We start from the raw sequence: 19527 nt of genomic DNA on the forward strand, positions 1-19527 counted from the left end.
GGTGGGGAAGGAGATGGGGAAGAGGAAGGTAGGGAAGTACGTATGTATGCTGAAAATATGCAAAATATGGTGGTATTAAGTATCGTTTCACCTTCATCGTTTTCGTAGAAATTTTCTAGCAATGACAATGTTTGAATTTTAATTTTTACAGTCTGTCTGGTCTGTCATTTGATTTATACATTTTACAGCACCGACGCTCATTCGAAATTATAGTATTCATATTATTATTGTGGATTTAGTTTTATTCCTCGGATTGTTGGTTGGTTGGCTGGTTGGTTGGCATGAAGACCTGCATGAATACGAAAGGAGTGAATGTTCCGCCTCTCAAATTGAGCACGTAGCATTATGTCTTTCCTCCGCGCGAGGTTACCTCGTAAATTCCTTTATACACTGCCGGGTCGATAAAATAATGAGACTGATTTTTTAACGCGTTTTATCTCCACAATAACTTGCTTTATCGCCCGTCCGAGTTGCAGTACAAGGCTGGGGTGCATTTATACCCTCAAAATCGACGATATAACAGCAGACTCGTAAACAACTGGTTAAGTCTTCATTAAAAATAACATCTTGGATTTTTCTGCTTTATGGTGACTACGGAGTTAGAATCAGATAACGAAAGATTTAAACTTTTAAAAATAAATCGGATTTTGTTTGCTTGGTTTACAAAAATATAACTTCCATTTAGGAATAGTGTTGAAATAAGTCTTTTACGTAATCCACAAAATTCGCAAAGTTAATATTAAACATATCGACATCACCTAAGTATTGGTTTCCCATAGTGTGAAACCGTTGTATTGGGGAGTTTGCAATGTAATTGCGCTTATATATATATATATATATATATATATATATATATATATATATATATATATATATATATATAACTATATAAATATATATAACTAATAACGATAGTTTGTAAGAGTTGAAATTTATAACATTTATACTAAACTACCTGTCCCGGCGTTACTTGCAGAGTTTTTCGAAATCAGATGTAGACCGTAAGTCATATGTGCAAAAGTTCAGTATTTAGTAATTTACGATGACGCTGTAGATTGCGTCACCGTAATTGGGGCAGATAAAGGCGTTCCATCCTCTCTCTGTTCTAGGAAGACTTGTAACTCGGTAGGAATCGCTCTGCCCAATCAACACACGAAGTAATCGCAAGATTTCGGCACTTACCAGGTCAAATGGGGTGTCCGAGCTCTACGGTTGGTCAAGCCGAATCAATCTAATAATATGATGCAGCCACAAAATTGCCCGGGTTTTACGTAGAATTTTTCGAAATCAGACTTAGACAGTGTGACTTAGAAAGATTGTTTTGAAGGTCAAGTATGTACAATTTCATCAATCTCGGTATAAAATTGTAGATTTGTAGAAAAATTAAATTCACGCAGCCCGCTCGGTGTCCGCCATGCGGCCGCCCGCCTGCCTCAGACGCTCTTCTGTATGTAATATATAGAAAAAAGATACACTCTTATAATAAATAAGTGTTATAATTTGTGCGGTTACCTGTACTATAAGGAAAACTAATTGTCTATACAATTGGAATAAACCAAATAATAAGCTGCGCAATAAGTGCTATTCTAAACGCAACATAAAAAAAGATTCTCTGGTTACTTTGTTGCCGCCCAGACAAATAGGAAATATTATTTCATGCAACACTCTAGAACGTGGGTACACACACGTTAACCCCAACCCCGACACACACACACGTGCACAAATACACACACGTGCACACACACCACATAATATGTGAAATATATGAATTTATATGTTAACGGAATAAAAAGGAAAAATGGCGGATGCTGTGTGGACCGCATCACGGTTCGTCTACTGCCGAAAGGGGGTCACCACCCCAGCCGCCCCCCGCCCGCTGGGGGATCCGGGGCCCCCGCGGAAAGGGAAGGGTGGTTAACAGACCCCCGCCGTAGAGCACGATTCATCTCGCGCGAATGGTGACAGACTACAATAGATCATATAGGAGACGGCGCGGGCAAATCGATACCCCGAGGTGTGACGTATTATTTATCTTTTCTTTTTTCTAATATTATTATTAAATATTTTGGATATTTGTTTTGTTATTTATCGCAAATAAGAATTTCTTGCAGATATTATTTCGACAAGATTGCTATTGTAGCGATATATAAAGTAGCTGTGGTTCTTATCGTTGGTTGGACATCATAATTGACACCTGAAAGATTTTAGACCCACAAGAATTATGTCGGCATTTCAGTGTTTCTTTCGTGTCTTATCTTTTTGCATTATGTGTTTGTCAATGTGAAATGTTACTATAATTTTTATTTTGTCAACTTTTGCATAATATATTGTGTAGTATTTACTACCCGGCTTAGCCAGAGATTTATTTTGTCATGTTGAATCATTGCTAGATAGTATGGAACACACAATATGGCGGCGGCTGGTTTTCGTTTTTTTTACGAAAAAATTTAAATTTTCTCAAGATTACAATAACGTTGTTAACTGGAAAAAATGGAAGTGACCAGACGGAAAAAGCTGTGCAAATTTCAGGTCTCCAGAACTCACCGTTTGAGTTTAGCTGCTTTACACCAACAAATAGGTTCACGCATTGTCGAACATAATTGATTGAATTGTTCTAGTTGAAGCGAGACTATTGACTAATGATTTATTTTATTAATATTTAAATATAATAATTACATATTGTAATAATTTCCAATGTACCTGACGTGTGACTAAGACGTGTGGTTAGCACTTTTCGCAATTATTTTCTAAGTAGTTTGTCCTTTGAATAATTATATATTGGATAACTTTACGTATTATATTATGTATTAATCTGTGATTAATAGCACCCCGATTTATTAGGTATTTTATCAGCAAACCGCGAACAACGAAGGAATAATAATTGAATATCTAGCATGCTGTCATTTTCAGTCTTTAATCCTACTGATCAATTATATGTATTATGTATATCATATTAAGTACCTGTGCATAGAAAAACAATTACGATTTATGCGGGCTTATTGGATATATCCATTGATTGATTTATTGTAATGTGGACTTACAGATATCAGTCGGATTAGTGAATTATCTATAATCCTGCCTCCGAGAGCTCCGTTTTTATTTATCTTTCTGTTACATTCGTCCCATATGGGAATGAGGAGGAGGTTACAACTGATCTATCGGCGGTATACCTGATTAACCTTCGCACAAAGGCTGACGGAGCCATGAAAAACGTGTCAAATCATAAAACACGTAAAGCCTTTTCGAATTGCATTTAATTGCAACCAATAAAAGTAAGAATATTTAATTAAATTACACATTAAACTGGTTTGGACTAATTAAAATCGTTTAACATTGATTCCCGCAGGATGCTTCGAGTTTTCGACAACCTGCTTAAGACTCAGTCGTCTATTTTTATTTTTATTTTTTTTTATTTTAAATACATAAACGGCTATACTGCCTTTTATAAATAAACATATAACAGAGTACAAAAGTAAGAAAAATAATATCATTACATAATAAACTTAAAAATAACATACAATTATTTTGTGTATCACAACCAAAAATAACAAAAAAAAGAACAATGAGAAATATCATCATTTCATTTCAACTAATAGATTAGTCTAATAGTCTAATAGATTTACAGACAAACGACACACATAATATTTATATTATATTACGATTTTCTTAAAATCTTATATATTATTAATGATATTCCGGGAATGGTAGTTTCGTGTAGTATTTTTTCATTTGCGAGCTTACGAACCAATTTTAGGGATATATTGACGAAAAGTGCACGTTGTTGCTTTAAAATCACTTACCCATTTAAGTTTATTAAAAAAAAATGAATCTCTAGAAATATGAAAAAACACTCCCATATGTGTCTTTATAAAGAGGGCATTCACGTTTTTTTTACCAAAATCACGAAAAAAATTGTTTTTTTTTTAAAAATTTAATGTCAATGTAAGATAATAGAATGTAGACAATTTCTCGACGCCATCTAGTGAGAGAGTTAGCACTTACAATGCCTTTCTCATATAAAATAAAGTTGGTTGTTTTCAGGTGAAAAAATGTAACAAGCAGTAATTGTTGAATGAAACACTAGTATATATTGAATTATTTCGCGGATAAGAGATAAGCCGCCATAGCTCAGTGGTCAGAGCTGTCGACTGGAAATCGAAAGGACACGGGTTCAAGTCCCGTTGGCGTCAGGTATCTTTTATCAGGAGATTTTTCAATGTGGATGAGTGTTTCAGGCTAATAATAAAATTATTGCTTATAAAAATAATTGTTATATCAACTATATTTTTTAATCGATTTTGCAATGTATTTGTTTTTGTACTATTTTGAAAAATAAATAAAACATCACACATTATTGTTTAACGTAATTTCATATATATCTTATATCTCCAAGATATGCCTATGTTTTTATGGGTTCAAATATTGCATCTAAACCTATCGTCCCATAGATATAAACAATATATTATATAATATATTATATAATATAAAATATATTGTAAATCCTCCAAGCAATGTTTTCTTGAGTGCAGATATTGTATCGCTAAATGAAAATCCATGCTAACATATTGTATTTACAGATACTGTAATGTGTAACTAAAAAACATGTTTTTATATCACAAAATATTATGTTTCCAGGTTTGCAAACCTTCAAACTCTCAAACAGTTTTCTCAATATTATGTTTTATGGATATGCAATATATGATAAATTAAGATAACGTAAGTTATAATTTATGTGCCTCAAAAATGTATGCTGTATTCTTATAATTCAATGTGAATGTATGTTGTATAATGTATAAAGGTAGAAAGAGGTAGGAATGAAGTGAATTCGATCTAAAAATGTTACAAAAGTCAGCCTTTAGCGGTTTCACCTCTTATTGAATACGTTGAGGTGAAACCCGACGACATACCATCCGCCACCTCCACACACAACATACCACACTTGCTACAATACTTGTACACGGACTACCCGCAGATACACCGGGTCACAATGGTAGGTAAAAGGCAATGTATGGTAGGCAGTAGTAGATGTGAGATGGTAGTAGGCGTTAGGTGTCGAAATCCTGTAGCCGTATCTCAATATTCGCATGACAACTACTACGAGTATCTATCTAGGGCCTTTGTCCTTTATCATACTCAGTTGCAAAATCATTCTCCCTTGCAGGGCGGGGTGGCGCATGATATGTGTCGCTGTGCAGTGTGTGCAGGGTTTGCACTGTGCAGGTGCAGGCTGACTACAAATTAATGTTGCACTTTGTAAATAAAGAACCATTCTATTTTTTATAAAGTAATAATAATATTTGGCTAATTTATATAGCGCCGTTTTCTTGAGAAATCACCCCAAGGGCGCTGTACAAATATATTTCTTAAATAGTTAATACTAGAACTACTGACTTATCTCTAAGATTTATATCTAGTGACTTACGACTAAGGCCTATAACTACTATCTTAACGACATGTATACGAGTATTTACATATTTAGCAACTTACAACTAAAATTAATATTAACAATCTAATCTTACTAACGCCAGAAGAAGAAGGAAGTTCTATTTTATTAGGGTGTTTTTATTGTTAGCTGGATATATATGTTAAATTAATGAAATGAATGAATAAAATCAATCGTCAATCTTAAACGCATCTAGATGATTCATATGCCAACAATTAAACCGATTGACTTGTTGTGTTCCCGCTGATATTGTCCATTGTCCATCGGTAGGCAAGTCAATAGCAAAATTGAATGAACGGAATCGCTAGATAATGTAACAATTACGGTATAAAAAAAAGAAATATTTGGATAGAATGAATGAATGACGGATTTATGGAAATGAGTGTCTGACGATCAATGATCATCTGTAATGACGATCAATGATAAATATTATATTATTTATACATATATTTATTTTTTGTGTGACACCTCACAAGAGCCCCCTGTCTGTACGGTGTAAAGCCAGGGGAGCTATGTAGTCACCCGGTTGAGCAGCGTTGTGAGGCGGGTTAAGGTAGGGGCTGTAGAAAGGGATTTATCAATGTGGATTTTGAAGAGGCCCGGATTATACGAAGGAGGAAAAACAGATGCCGGTAGCTCGTTCCACTTAAGAGCTGTCTTGCACAAGAACGGGTCGAAGAAGCGGTCAGTTCTCATGAAGCCAACATTAACTGTGAACGGGTGTTCCGCTCGTGTAGTCGAGTTTCACGCACGTGTGCCGGTGCACTGGGGATCAATGCTGCTATCTCCGTAGAGCAGGCTCAATTGAAATACCTGTAGAACAGACTCAGCATGCCCACATTGTGTCTGTGTATTAGAGATGGGACATTGTTTATCAAACGATCGACCACCTTTTCACAGAGTCAAGTAGGTTTATCAAATATTGTGGTGATCCAGCCAAGAGGTGGCTCCCAAATTCAATTGTTGGACGTACTTGAGATTTGCATAGGGTTAGCAGCTGGTCACTGTTGAAGACGCCCAGTTTCTTCATTTTCTCCATTACGTTTTTATTATATTAAAAAAACATCATTTATATCTGTGTTGGGCCTGCGGTGGTGGCATAAAGAAAGGTAGGTCAGTTATTTTGTTGCAAACATTCCTCCCGACAAACGCATTGATAAATACTTATCAGATCGACATTTGAATAGGATGGCAATTATATTGAAAAGGGTAGCGTTTAATGTCTACAATTTAATGTTGCTCAGACACTTTACGTCTGAATAATAGTATTTTAATTATGTGTATTGATATTACTAGACTACAAAAAATATGCCAAGGCTCATTGCATCAGCATCAGCAGAACGAATAGTTCAATTTTCTTAGAATTTTAACAATATAGACAGATTCCTTTCCCCGATCTCTCAAAATACAAACAATAGATTGCACAAAAACTCCCGGAGTCTAATTCATTTATAAAACTGTCACTGTTTTAATATATTGATGTGGTAATAATAATAATTGGATTATTTGTATAGCGCCATTTTCGTGAGAAAATCAACTCAAGGGAAATCGTATTGCGTTGGTGAAAGACAACCATTCATGATTGAAACAGGGCTTGAAATGACTTTAGCAGTGCTTGGTGACCAGATCTGAATACGGAGAAAACTTACTGATACAAAATACTGTTAATTTCTTAAAAATCTGGTCAAATTATTCGTTTTCCCCTTAAAAACGGGACTGCAGCCTTTCATCGAATGAATTGACAGAGTTCCTAACACAGTATCACTTAAAAGCGAATGTTTTGTGAGGACGGCGGAACACGTGTTCATACAAATACTGTTATTGTCACATTCCATCATGATATTTATTAGGAAAAGAGCACTTGTTCTCGATATATTCTGAATAACTAATATTTCATTTTTATAACAGGATCATTTTTCTCCGTGTAGCCAGATGGTTCCCAACTTTTCTTTTCCCCACTTCCTTTCCTTTCTCAACCCTTCCAGTCTCACAAGATACCCCAATTTATACTTACTGGGAGGGTTCCTTTACTAAGGTGTGCAGTAGTACCGCTGGCTCCGGATAATTGGAAGCAATTGGTTCATGACCCTTGGGCGGTATTTACACAAAAATATCCCTTATTTGAAAGAATCTTTAAAACTATATCAACAAAATATTATGAGATTGTTTATGCTGAATTTATACAACAAAAACAATGGATATTTAAGCGGTGATTGTATTCACACTGTTCGTGGCAAGCATCTGAGTGAGGAATTAGCGCCCCTTCCCCTCCACACTGTGTCCGGCGTACCCCCAGTCTGCCCGCAGACCCCGGGTGACCCCCCGTGGCCCCCTGCTGCCCCCTGCTGCCGCCTGCCCCCGGAGGATGGTATCCACCCCTCGCGGCTTATCCGATCCGATGGCGTTCAGAAAGATAGAGATTGTACAGATTTATTGTGTTGCGAGTAAGATATTATTGTGGCGGGTTTTACTACGTTCAACCTATTAGTAGGTAATCAAATGCTTTCTCGGTGTGTCGTGTTTCTGTGTCAATTTCCGTAAACAGTTTGTTTTGTTTGATTTTTTTTAAAAAATCTAATTGAGAAAAACGAGTTTCTGAAATAGTAAACATCCACAGACATAGGAATTAATAGACGAGAAGATAAAGGCGAGGGGTAAAATCAACTGTTGAAGAACGAAGGGAGTGAAGATGACTGTGATTCGTCAATAAATCAATCTGACAGTAAATAGGCATCTCGCATTATAATATCACCATTTACTTCTTAAAAGTAAAATCTGCTTTGAATGAATAGACATTTTTACATGGGAGCGCAAATTACTCGCCACGTTATGAACAAATTTGCGAAGTCCAAATTCGGCAAAGTAAGGCAGCTTCTATATTCAGAGTCATAGTTAGTTCAGAGTATTTAGTTAAGACACTTTTATAAATGTTCATAATTTACTTCCCAGCAACCAATCAGCTTTGTGTTTCGCGTCCAGACGTTTCTCGATGTGATAGTAACAACTGATTCATATTATGCGATGTGAATATGCTTAAAATAAAATAAAATAATGCTTATATATGGAATGTAATACGACAATTGGGTTTATTCTCTTTTTTCGCATCTATTTTTACCAGTTTTCATAGTACAAGTAAACATTTTGCCGTGTTATTTCGTAAAATGAACCGATGATGCCTCGACCATAGTTCGCACAAGAATGATGACGTCACGTTTTCAAATATCACTTGAGGCCGTACGCGAGCCCAGCCGGCTCAATGGAACCGGTATGGGGAGTGGGGATAATACGCTTTTAATCACTTAGGGCAGGTCTACTAATATTCATATGTCTATGTAAACATCTAAATTTTGTAGATCTAAACAAGTTACTAAAATTACCTAACTATAAGATTTTTTTTTGTAGATCTAAACAAGTTCCTAAATTACCTATCTGCAAGATTTTCGGTGATACAGAACTTCTCAATTTTTTCAACTTGCTAAAAGTTTACTTGTGAGAAATAGAAAATTCCTGTAAAGTAACCATTTACACGGGAAGAACTTTTGAATTTTTATTTTGGCTGCGGGAAATATTATATATCAGAGATTTGCTCTAAACTAATTTTATACTATCGCTTGACATTATTAAACAATCTTTTCCCCTTTTTTGCTTCCCGATGTTTTGTTCTATTTTTTATGCATCATTTTATGTATCCTGAATCAGGCTTGAACGCCATTTTCCATTTCCTCGTGAATTTCGGACGCATGGCGCCGCATCACGGGGACCGTATGGTATAAAAATGTAGAACAAAAAAGCCTGACCCCTCCCACCACCCACCACCCACCCGACACCCTCTGGTGGCTTTTGTGCAGAATATGCGATGCCGCCGACTCCCAATGGATGTCTTAATTACATTTCCCGGCTCCAGTATTAAAAAAAGCGTTTTGCGAAATTAGTGTGAAATGGATGTCCGAATTTGAAGTCCTCGTGAGTTTGCGCCGCGTATTATTAATTTAAAATTTTTAACTAATTTGTTTTTGAAGTGGGTAAATGTAAAAAAAAAATCTTAATTTTTTGCCCTTTGTTTGTTTTATTCCAAGTTAGTTACCATGTAACTTTTTTTCGTCAAAAAAGAATTGTGTGTAGTTTGTCACCAGGACACATGAGATTATTTGCAAAAGTTCCATACTTTGTTTCATATACCAAATATGTAGATTGTGCATTATTTGTAGAAATGACGGAAAATACTGCATTCTGTTACCATCTACTAGACATTATATCACACACATATTTATAAAAATGCGTATAAGAGAAAGTAAATCAATGAAGTAATATTATTTGTTAATTTTGCTACTGCATTTGCATTACCCCATCTCGAGTGTTTAATAAATCCACATCATAATTATAATTAGTTTAATTTAGCTCTATATGCATTATGTATTATGTGTAATTATTGATGTTGTCATTAAACAAATGGTTGATAACTCAAAAGGTGTTCAGTTAGTTGTAAATTTGAGACGACGCACGACGTGTCAAATGAGTTTCGATATTTAAATAATAATGTATTGTGTTTGTTAGAAGTAACTGTGCGGGCGTCACAATGTAGATATTTGAGGTTTCCCGGGCAAACAAATAGTGCGTTCGTTTGTTATTTCTTTCTGTACCAAATGAAGTGGAAGCTTGGAAGTGGAAATTATACCACTTCTCGAGTCGAGCTGAAACTCAGCAGATAGTCTCGTTGTCGACGACAACGCATTCTATCAATTAGTGACAATAACGCGTACACAAGCGGACATATATGCATTTTCCTGAAATTGGATGAGATTACAGCAGTTCATGTACAATATAAATGTCGGTCCTACCAAATTGGGATTTGGCTTAGTTGTTAGCGCGGTTGATTCCAGTCCCAGGGGAGGTTGATTTTTATGGCCACCTGCTCTGATTAGTTTTTAAACATGAATTCCGTCTTAAATTTTACCATGGAAATTCTTTTCATGGAGTAAGTAAACCTTCGTCAAAACTACCCGATATATTATTTTAACCAATATGTTGGTGTCGTATCGGTTTCCAAGCAACGAAACGGCAAAATATTTTTTACATTTAAATGTGATGAAAGATACCAGAAACCAAAGTATAGCTCAAATTTTTTTAGCTGGTATGTTTTCAAGCGGTAACCTTCTTCAATCTAACTAAATTCTGTAATTTTGTGCTAAATATTAGTTTTTTGATAGTTTGTACAGCACCCTCGACTAAACTAATAGATCTTGTAACATTTTTAGCGTCAGGTTTGTTTCTGGTGGGTTTCAATTGGCGCGGTGTTTTCGTAGTGATCTTCGACAAACCACCCGTTATTCTTTTATGTTGGCAAACTTTTAGTTTTGATCGGTTGTCAAGTCCAATCTTATAATATTTTGCAAACTTTTAGTTTTGATCGGTTGTCAAGCCCAATCTTATGATATTTTACAAACTTTTAGTTTTGATCGGTTGTCAAGTCCAATCAAATAATATTTTGCAAACTTTTAGTTTTGATCGGTTGTCAAGCCCAATATTATAACATTTTGCAAACTTTTAGTTTTGATCGGTTGTCAAGCCCAATCTTATGATATTTTACAAACTTTTAGTTTTGATCGGTTGTCAAGTCCAATTATATAATATTTTGCAAACTTTTAGTTTTGATCGGTTGTCAAGCCCAATATTATAACATTTTGCAAACTTTTAGTTTTGATCGGTTGTCAAGTCCAATCTTATAATATTTTGCAAACTTTTAGTTTTGATCGGTTGTCAAGTCCAATATTATAATATTTTGCAAACCTTTAATTTTGGTCGGTTTTCAAGTCCAATATTATAATATTTTGCAAACCTTTAATTTTGGTCGGTTGTCAAGTCCAATCTTATAATATTGTACAAAATATTAATTTTGATCGGTTGTCAAGCCCAATCTTGTAATATTTTGCAAATTTTAAGTTTTGATCGGTTGTCAAGCCCAATCTTGTAATATTTTGCAAACTTTTAGTTTTGATCGGTTGTCAAGCCCAATCTTATAATATTTTGAGCGTAAGTTTAGTTTCCGGTCGGTTCCCAATTGGCGGCCAACGCGAGGCGGTGTTTGCGGAGTGTCGGTGTGACGGAAGCTATACATCTCCCCGGGAAGCGGCGACATTTACTGTGACGGGAAATAAATTGTCGGGCGAGACGACCTACCCATGTTGGGCGTAAGGTGGAGGGGTGGGTGCGAAAAAAGGAAATAAAACGCCCGCTAAGCGGACAGCGTAAATCTATCGGGCCCGGACCACCGGACAGTACGCGGACGTACCCCCGAGTTGGGTTGCATGATTACATTATTTCGCCAACGCATACAAAAATACTACTCATTCCTGTAACAAACAATCTTTTTTTTCAGGATTTGTTGTTCATATAATTATTTCCCTCGGATGAAAAAATGTGGCATTCACAATTGATAACAGTACATTTATGACCATAATATGGAAGCGAAGTAGTTTTCTCTGCTTTAAAATCTTTTTATGCGATAAAAAAGCCTGTTCTCAATTTATTCTACCTATATTGTAGAAATAAAGGTTCCCGTTTCATATCTTATTTTATCTCGTATTTTCTTCTTCCTCCGTTGGTGAGTTGTTGGTATTTTTCACGTTTCGAGTCATTTTTCAAAAAAGTAAAATAAAACGGATCGACAAGCTTAACTTTGCAGTCCGTGCCTTCTTTAGTGGACTAAGGTCAGGTTTTTTTGTACCAATTATTTTTTTAAATTCGGTAACTCGTCCTGATCCTGAAATTATCCAAGGTTGTTATCGGTTTTCTCGTCCATGAATGGACAATACCATGAGATTAACGCTTCGTACATAATTTTTTATAGGTTTTCCATATCGCGAAATAAAATATTTTGACGTCCGAATGTTTGTTTAGTTTCCCCTTTGGCCGCCTGCAGAGGTAACTCTGTCGAGCTGTAGTACTACTAGTAGGGAAGAGTAAAGACCTCCGAGCATTGTGGTTTATTCACGTTTATTCATGATGTACGTACTTGACTTTACCTCTGTATCGGGTTTAAGTGCGTGACAAAACAATTTATTTCCAATTACTCGACTTGTACTGTCTCGTTTTCCCTCCACGGGCCATATAAAAATAATGATAATCGATTGTTCCGGAGATTGCGATGAGGTGGAACGCATGTTAAGTAATTACATACGAGGGGTTTCATGCGCTGAGAAACCGTTGACGTTTTATTGCTAAGAGACGCGCTAATTCATTGCATTTAATTTAGTCATTTTGATTCGACGGTCTACATATCGACTGTCCGTCCATGTGTCCATTTCATCAGTCAGACATCTCCAAATACTAAGTTAGATAATGACCACTAATCGAAGTATTGATCCCGATATAGATCACACTTTTACAAACAACTGCATATTTGACTCATATTTTGTGTTTTTGGAGATATCTTGCTAATCAACTGGATGGTCAAAATACATATTTATTTATTGCTTGTACATTATTTAATTACATAGTTTTGGGTACTGCAAAACATTTTTTATAAACCCGCTTTTAAAATCTTTCGTTTCACGCACATTCTATGCGATTTTCATATGGCCCCTTAAATGTTTTTAATTTCTATCATAAATCTTAAAGTGTCTTTATGATTGATATATTTTACATATCCTGTATGTCAGTTGCTTATTACTTTAATGATATTCATAATAGATAATTTGTATAGCGCCGTTTTTGTGAAAAATCATCCAAGGGAACCTAAACCGACTAACTGATCAGTTTACCGTTTCCCCACTGGGTTAGCCGTAAAGAATTGAACGCCTAATAAATTACATTGACTTGGCACGCACTCTTTCTTTCATATATTTATACATACTCTTATGTTATTCCGTTTCTTGACCCTACTCAAGTATTTGATTAACTTGATCGTATCATATCTTGCTTGGGGTTCCCCGACTTCATCTTCCACCCCCTTGCGCGTCAAACATTCTCCTACCACCCTTTTCACGGTCCGCCCGCTATACGTTTCCAAACCGTCCAGGGCCCTTGCAAACTTGATCTAATTTAAGGCCGAAAAGTCCGTTACACCAAATTTTAGGTAAATCGTCTTTCTCAACATCTTAATTTTGTCCGCTTTTTATAGGAAGTCAAATCGAGAAACTGCTCAAAATGATTACTTAACCTCCTGGCCAATTTTTTGAGTATTATTCACAGACAAGAAACAACCGTAGAGTCTTTTTGGGATATATATACAGGGTTTTTCAATAAGAGGTGTTATTTTTGAATAGTCAGCTATTTCGGTAGATGTTACTTTTGAAGCTGTCATTTTTTGACATTTGACAAGTAAAAACTACGCCATTAATAAAAATGGAACGATACACGCTTCAACAACGCAATGAAATTATTAAAATTCACTTGAGTGAATCAAATGCAAATCATCATGAGTGATGAGGCCCATTTCCACCTCGGTGGCTTCGTCAACAAGCAAAATTGTCGCATCTGGGGCTTGGAAAACCCAAGAGTTATTGTTGAAAATATCCTCTATCCTCAACGTGTGACTGTTTGGTGCTGTTTATGGTCCGGCGGAGTCATTGGACCTTACTTTTTCGAAAATGAGGCTGGAGCAACAGTTACGGTGAATGGATCGCTATCTAGAGATGATTAATGATTTTTTATGGCCGGAATTGGATGGTATTGATCTGGACAACGTTTACTTTCAACAAGACGCTACGTGCCACACAAGCAACGAAACCATTGATCTTTCACGATTGAATATCAAAATAACACCTCTTATTGGAAAACCCTGTATATATCCCAGCCTGATATGGTCCCCTAAAATCTCATTTTGATACAAAGGCGAGAAATATGATTTAAACAGTACAAAGAGAGAATACCGCGATTTCAGTTTGAATAAAAAAAATACCGTAATAATAATTCTTCGACACTTTTCAAATGTAATGCAAAAATATTTTCCTCAGAGCAGGACGTTAATTTAATTTTTTCTTTTCTTCTTTTTAAAATGTTTTTTTCGCACTAAGTACAATTTCGGAAACCAATAATATCAAAAAAGGCATATGTTGCAACTGTACTTAATATTTTGAAACCGACCAAAAAAGTATTCCTTATAATTAATTAATTCGACTCCGTATCTCATTCCCGCGCAGAAATATTGCGTTAAGTATTTATCGGATGTACCTGACTTTTTCTATCATTTCTATAATTCAAAACACTCCTGGCACTAATAAGAAAAAACTTTGAATTTTTCAGCGATATCAGTCAACTTTTCGAGTTTTGCGAGCACAAACGTACCCAGGCTATTAAACCCGGCGTTGCTCGGGTTTAATAGTTTGGGGTAAAGTTTTGAATTTGTGAGGCCTTTTTAAGATACACAATTCCGTAGTACATTACTTTTTATGGTGACCGGATAAATCATCACAATGATAATTCATCACATCTTTAAAAAGTTATATAAAGTCATGGAAAGTGATGAAACAAAAACTTTATTAACTGGGTTAAGTAGGTTAGGTTAGGTTAGGTTAGGTTAGGTTAGGTTAGGTTAGGTTAGGTTAGGTTAGGTTAGGTTAGGTTAGGTTAGGTTAGGTTAGGTTAGGTTAGGTTAGGTTAGGTTAGGTTAGGTTAGGTTAGGTTAGGTTAAACAATTTTTTTTTTCATCGTTTCTAATGACTATATCACTTTTTAAAAGTGTGTTGAATTGTCACTGTGTTGAGTTATCATGGAACCACTTTTTATGTATCTCATAAACATAGCCAGCGTTAACAATGTAAGCCCCTGAAATAATTTTTACAACTTGACAAAACATCGACTTTTCTCTAATTTGTATAAATTTTATATGCATGTATTATGTGTATAAAAACCTTCCGGAAGAAATGCTCTAAATGATGGTGAAAACCCTATCATAATCCGTTTCGTAGTTTATAAGAACTAAGTGTACAAACAGCCCGACGGGGATAGCTGTTTTATTTTATACTATTTAGAGATGTAATGTCGGAAAAAAGTAATAATTAATAAATATAAAATTATAACACTTCCTTCCAGAGATACACTATCCTGATTTTAAAAACACTTCGCTAGAAAGTTGGGTACCTACTAACTGTTAGTACAACAATTAGTAGTAAGCCGACGATGTATTCTGTTTACTTTGGCTTTTTTCCGAATATCAATAATTTTCTGTCTAGTTTTACACTAGCCCACCAGGAAAATAATTTCCCTCAAGGCCTATGTCATCTTTGGGATGCTGTGTGGTTGGTCTTTTTAAGGAAAGTTAGGGGAGGTAGTTCAGGGAAGGAAAGAGGTATGAGGGATGGGTAGGAATCTGTGGGTCGAGTGTGTCCAGGAGAGTATTCATCCATCCCATTGCGGTGCAAGGCGATGGGTCAAGAGAGTCCTGCTTGAGAGGCGAAATGGTCTCCCTCAACCAGTGTCTCCCAATACGGCCCGCCACGCAATAAGTGGGCATCCGCCGCCAAGACCAAGAAATACCTCAACCCATGAACCCGGGCACCCCCGCTAAGGCACCAAACGTAGCGAGGTGTTGGATATCCAATAAACGGTTGCCATTCCCGCCTCCTAAATTGAAACCGTAATGACTGACGTGAAATAACATTATTAGCGGCGGCGCACAGTGGTCCCAAATCCCGATCTAGCTAGACAAAAATATTTTTTCATGGCATTTGACGCAAAAGGGTCACAATGTAATAAAAAAAATACTTTAAAAAAAATATATTTATTTTAGCCATCGTTACGGAATTTTCAAAACAAAATTAATTTCTAATAAAATGCGTATGGTATAATGGTTCGGTTGCATTATAACGAAGTACTTATTTAAAGTTATTAGTTAAAAATATTTTTTTAACATAATATAAAAACAAAACCGAATGACATTTTTTGTCAATGAACTACTGGCCGAGTCGCTATCATCACTCTTATTAAATGCTAATGTTCCAACAGTGGCTTTGTTAACAGACTTCTGTATTTTCTTCGCTGGAACAGAAGTTTATTATCGATTCGGAATATTTTGTGGATATTTTGGCAGCATCTCGTTTTTCATGTGACCTCAAGCTGATTTGAGTAGCATGAGATAGTTCTTGTGGACTTCGAAAGTTCAGAAGACATTTCTTTTTTCTTGTTTTGCTTTTTGACGAGCATAAACCAATTTTTTTTTTGGTCTACTACGTAGTTCTTCGTCACGCGTCACTACAGGAAGAATAAAAACGTTGTTAAGCCATTTTGCGTGTTTAAACATCAATTTTGTTAAGTAACTTACTTACGAAGTACTTCTTCCGACTTCAAACCATTTTCTATGAAATATTAATAGAAACGAAGCGATTTTTTCTTAAGTAAAGTATCCTCGAGACTTTAAAACTGTTTTTCTTCAATAAATATTTTATATGTTCATAAACACACTGCCTTATTGCAGCACAGTTCAACGTTGAGGTGCCCTTTACTTCTAGAATCTCCAAAATATCCAAACGATAGATTGTAGGTACAGGCTCTGTAAATGACAAAAGAGCAAGTTTGAGCAAACAAATTTTATAAGATATTATACTTAAATAATGGTTTTATATGAAACTAGTTTCGTTTGGTGGTACAAATCGGTACACGATTTTGAAAGTTTAATTAAACTTTGGCAAATAATTGTAAATATTGATACTTTTTTCACGATTATTAATTAATAATTAAAGTAATGTTTAATAGGCAAATTATAAAATAATTAAAAAAATTTGAAAGAACATACCATAGACTTCAATTTCTTTCTTTTCGTAATTTCTCTCCGATTTCAAATAACAACACTAACGATCGAACAGGGTGCACACCCGAAAGCGACCGACCGCTGGGCGAACGATTGGCACATCCAAAGTGTCGTGTTTACAACGTTGCCACGTATCGTGCGTATTGTTTTAAATTTTTTATCAATGTGAACATAATACTATGGACATTTTTCAATGTTGTGAGAATATTTTTGTACGTAAATAAAAACATCGTTGAAATCTTTTTGTCTAGCTAGTTTCCTCAAAGGGGACCATAGTGCGGCGGTAGCGTAAAAGAGCGCCGTGATTGACCGTGTGGTGTTTTCCCGCTCATGTATCGGTAAATAATTCTCACGATGAAGGCGGGCGGTGCGGGCTAACCCGTCGCGTGCTGAGCGCGGGCACCCGATACCCGATACTCCATTCTGCTAACAGTGTGTCAACAAATCTAGAAAATAAAATCTTACTCGTATAAAGGAAGTGATGCGTGGTCATTTTTGACTTTCAAATCTGACAGGTTTTTTTATAGCTAAAAGTGGATGCTTCTTTCTACAAAGTACTTTTTTATTTTGATATAACATCTATTAAATGCCTCTTATGATATGCCCATTTCAAAATAAATCTTTTTCATGCAATTATTACTCGTTAAGAAAATAACAAGTTCGAATGATAAATTTCGTTAGAATATGATGTAAAACCATCCCAAGCAATTCTCCAAAGAAACACAAATTTGATATTGATAGGAAAAATACTTAATTTGAACAATAGTTATTTTTCCTTTAAACCATCTTGGTTTTGCCTTTTAGCGCGATGCACCACGTCGTGAAACACTAGGAATAGGGCCGCTAACAATAACACTCCTTATGTAGGCGGCGATAAGGTTTAGATTCCCGCTTGACACCAGCCGCCTGTTTTGATTTATGCAAGAAAAAACATCGCCAAAATTGTATTTTATTTTATTTTGCAAAGTTCATACACGAATATGTTTTATGATAATTTTCTAGAGAACTTAATTGGTCACATCTTCTATATAAATACAAATGTAAATGTTCGTTTGTTCAAAATCTTAAATCTTCCAAACTTCTTCACCGATTGTTTTTAAATTTGTTGACACAACTTTGCATTTTAATACGCGTTTGTACCTATATTATATAGATGCCACATGTAAAAACATGTTTATTTGAAAAACAGTGTAATCAGTTAAACAAACATCACGCACTATTGTTTTTTTTTCTATCTGCACAGTCAGACTGAACCATAGCAACGCATGGCGGGTTACAGCTAGTTATACAATAAAACCATAACCGAAAGAAGTACGAGTTTTAAACACAAAACAGTTTTTTTAGGCCTGATATTTTATTTTTGTTTGAGCTTATAAAAAGAGTTATCAAAAAATGCTCTGCCGTTTAAAAGGCCAAGATGAGTTCTACTCGCAGCATTTAATTAGATCATCGAAAATATTCCTAAGCGATCAATTTTTCAAACCAAAAACGCATATTTTCCCCTTCATTTGTGTGTACTATTTCTTGACACACATTATACAGCTGGCTTACACCGCACGGCCCACCTACCGCATGGCGCGGCCTACCCACCGCACGGGCTAGGCCTACCGCACCGCCGCACCGCCACACCGCCACACCGCCTACCGCTCTCCGCCTATTGATCGACCCCCGCGGGCAAACCAACACAAACAATAAACGAATCGTCTACTCATCAATAATACATTACACTGATCGTATTGTTGTAACCCCTTCAACACAATACGATTCGTTGTTAATTTGTAGCTGAAGACGTACGGCCGCTTTCATTTCATCATCTTTCTTTAACGTCAAATACAAATTTACCCCCAAGAGCCCCGGAGACGGACAGTATAAATTGTCATTTTTTTGTGAATACCACAATAGTCTCAACTGCTCCCAACCGTCTGCAGCCAGTGAGACTATGGCATCCCCAATTGTGAGGCTGATGGTAATGGGAAGAGGAAGAAGATGGTGAATGGGAAGGTGGGAGAGTATTTGGGTATAACACCAGGGCGATGCTGAGAGTATCTTCCTCTCTGGAACGTGCCGCAAATATACTGTACATTATTTTAAATGAGTAAATTGTGAAATAATAAAAATTAATAACTTACTAAACCTCCAGCTTGCTAGCTAATTATTGATAAAGAGCATTCATTTAATTGTGAGAATTTTGATTTTAGCTTTATTGACAGTCTTCGAGGCGCTTTAAATGAACTTTAAATCAATTACATTCGTTTCATCGACATCTGTTGATGCGTAAAGTAATTTGGGGAATGTTGAGTCAAAAGGTGAGAATGAGGAGTGGACAAGTGAAGGGGAG

General features: G+C 35.9%; 1 protein-coding gene and 1 non-coding gene across 2 annotated transcripts in view; both read left to right on the forward strand.

Moving 5' to 3' along the window:
- Window positions 1-19527, forward strand: part of gro (TLE family member transcriptional corepressor groucho) — a 107073-nt gene that overhangs the window by 17450 nt on the left and 70096 nt on the right. The window lies entirely within an intron of this gene.
- Window positions 4118-4190, forward strand: TRNAS-GGA (transfer RNA serine (anticodon GGA)). Its single transcript has one exon. It is a non-coding gene; the product is annotated as a tRNA-Ser (tRNA).

Source organism: Hesperophylax consimilis, chromosome 2 (genome assembly GCF_061612785.1).
Source record: "Hesperophylax consimilis isolate HC1 chromosome 2, BYU_Hcon_1.0, whole genome shotgun sequence".
Lineage (NCBI taxonomy): Eukaryota > Metazoa > Arthropoda > Insecta > Trichoptera > Limnephilidae > Hesperophylax > Hesperophylax consimilis.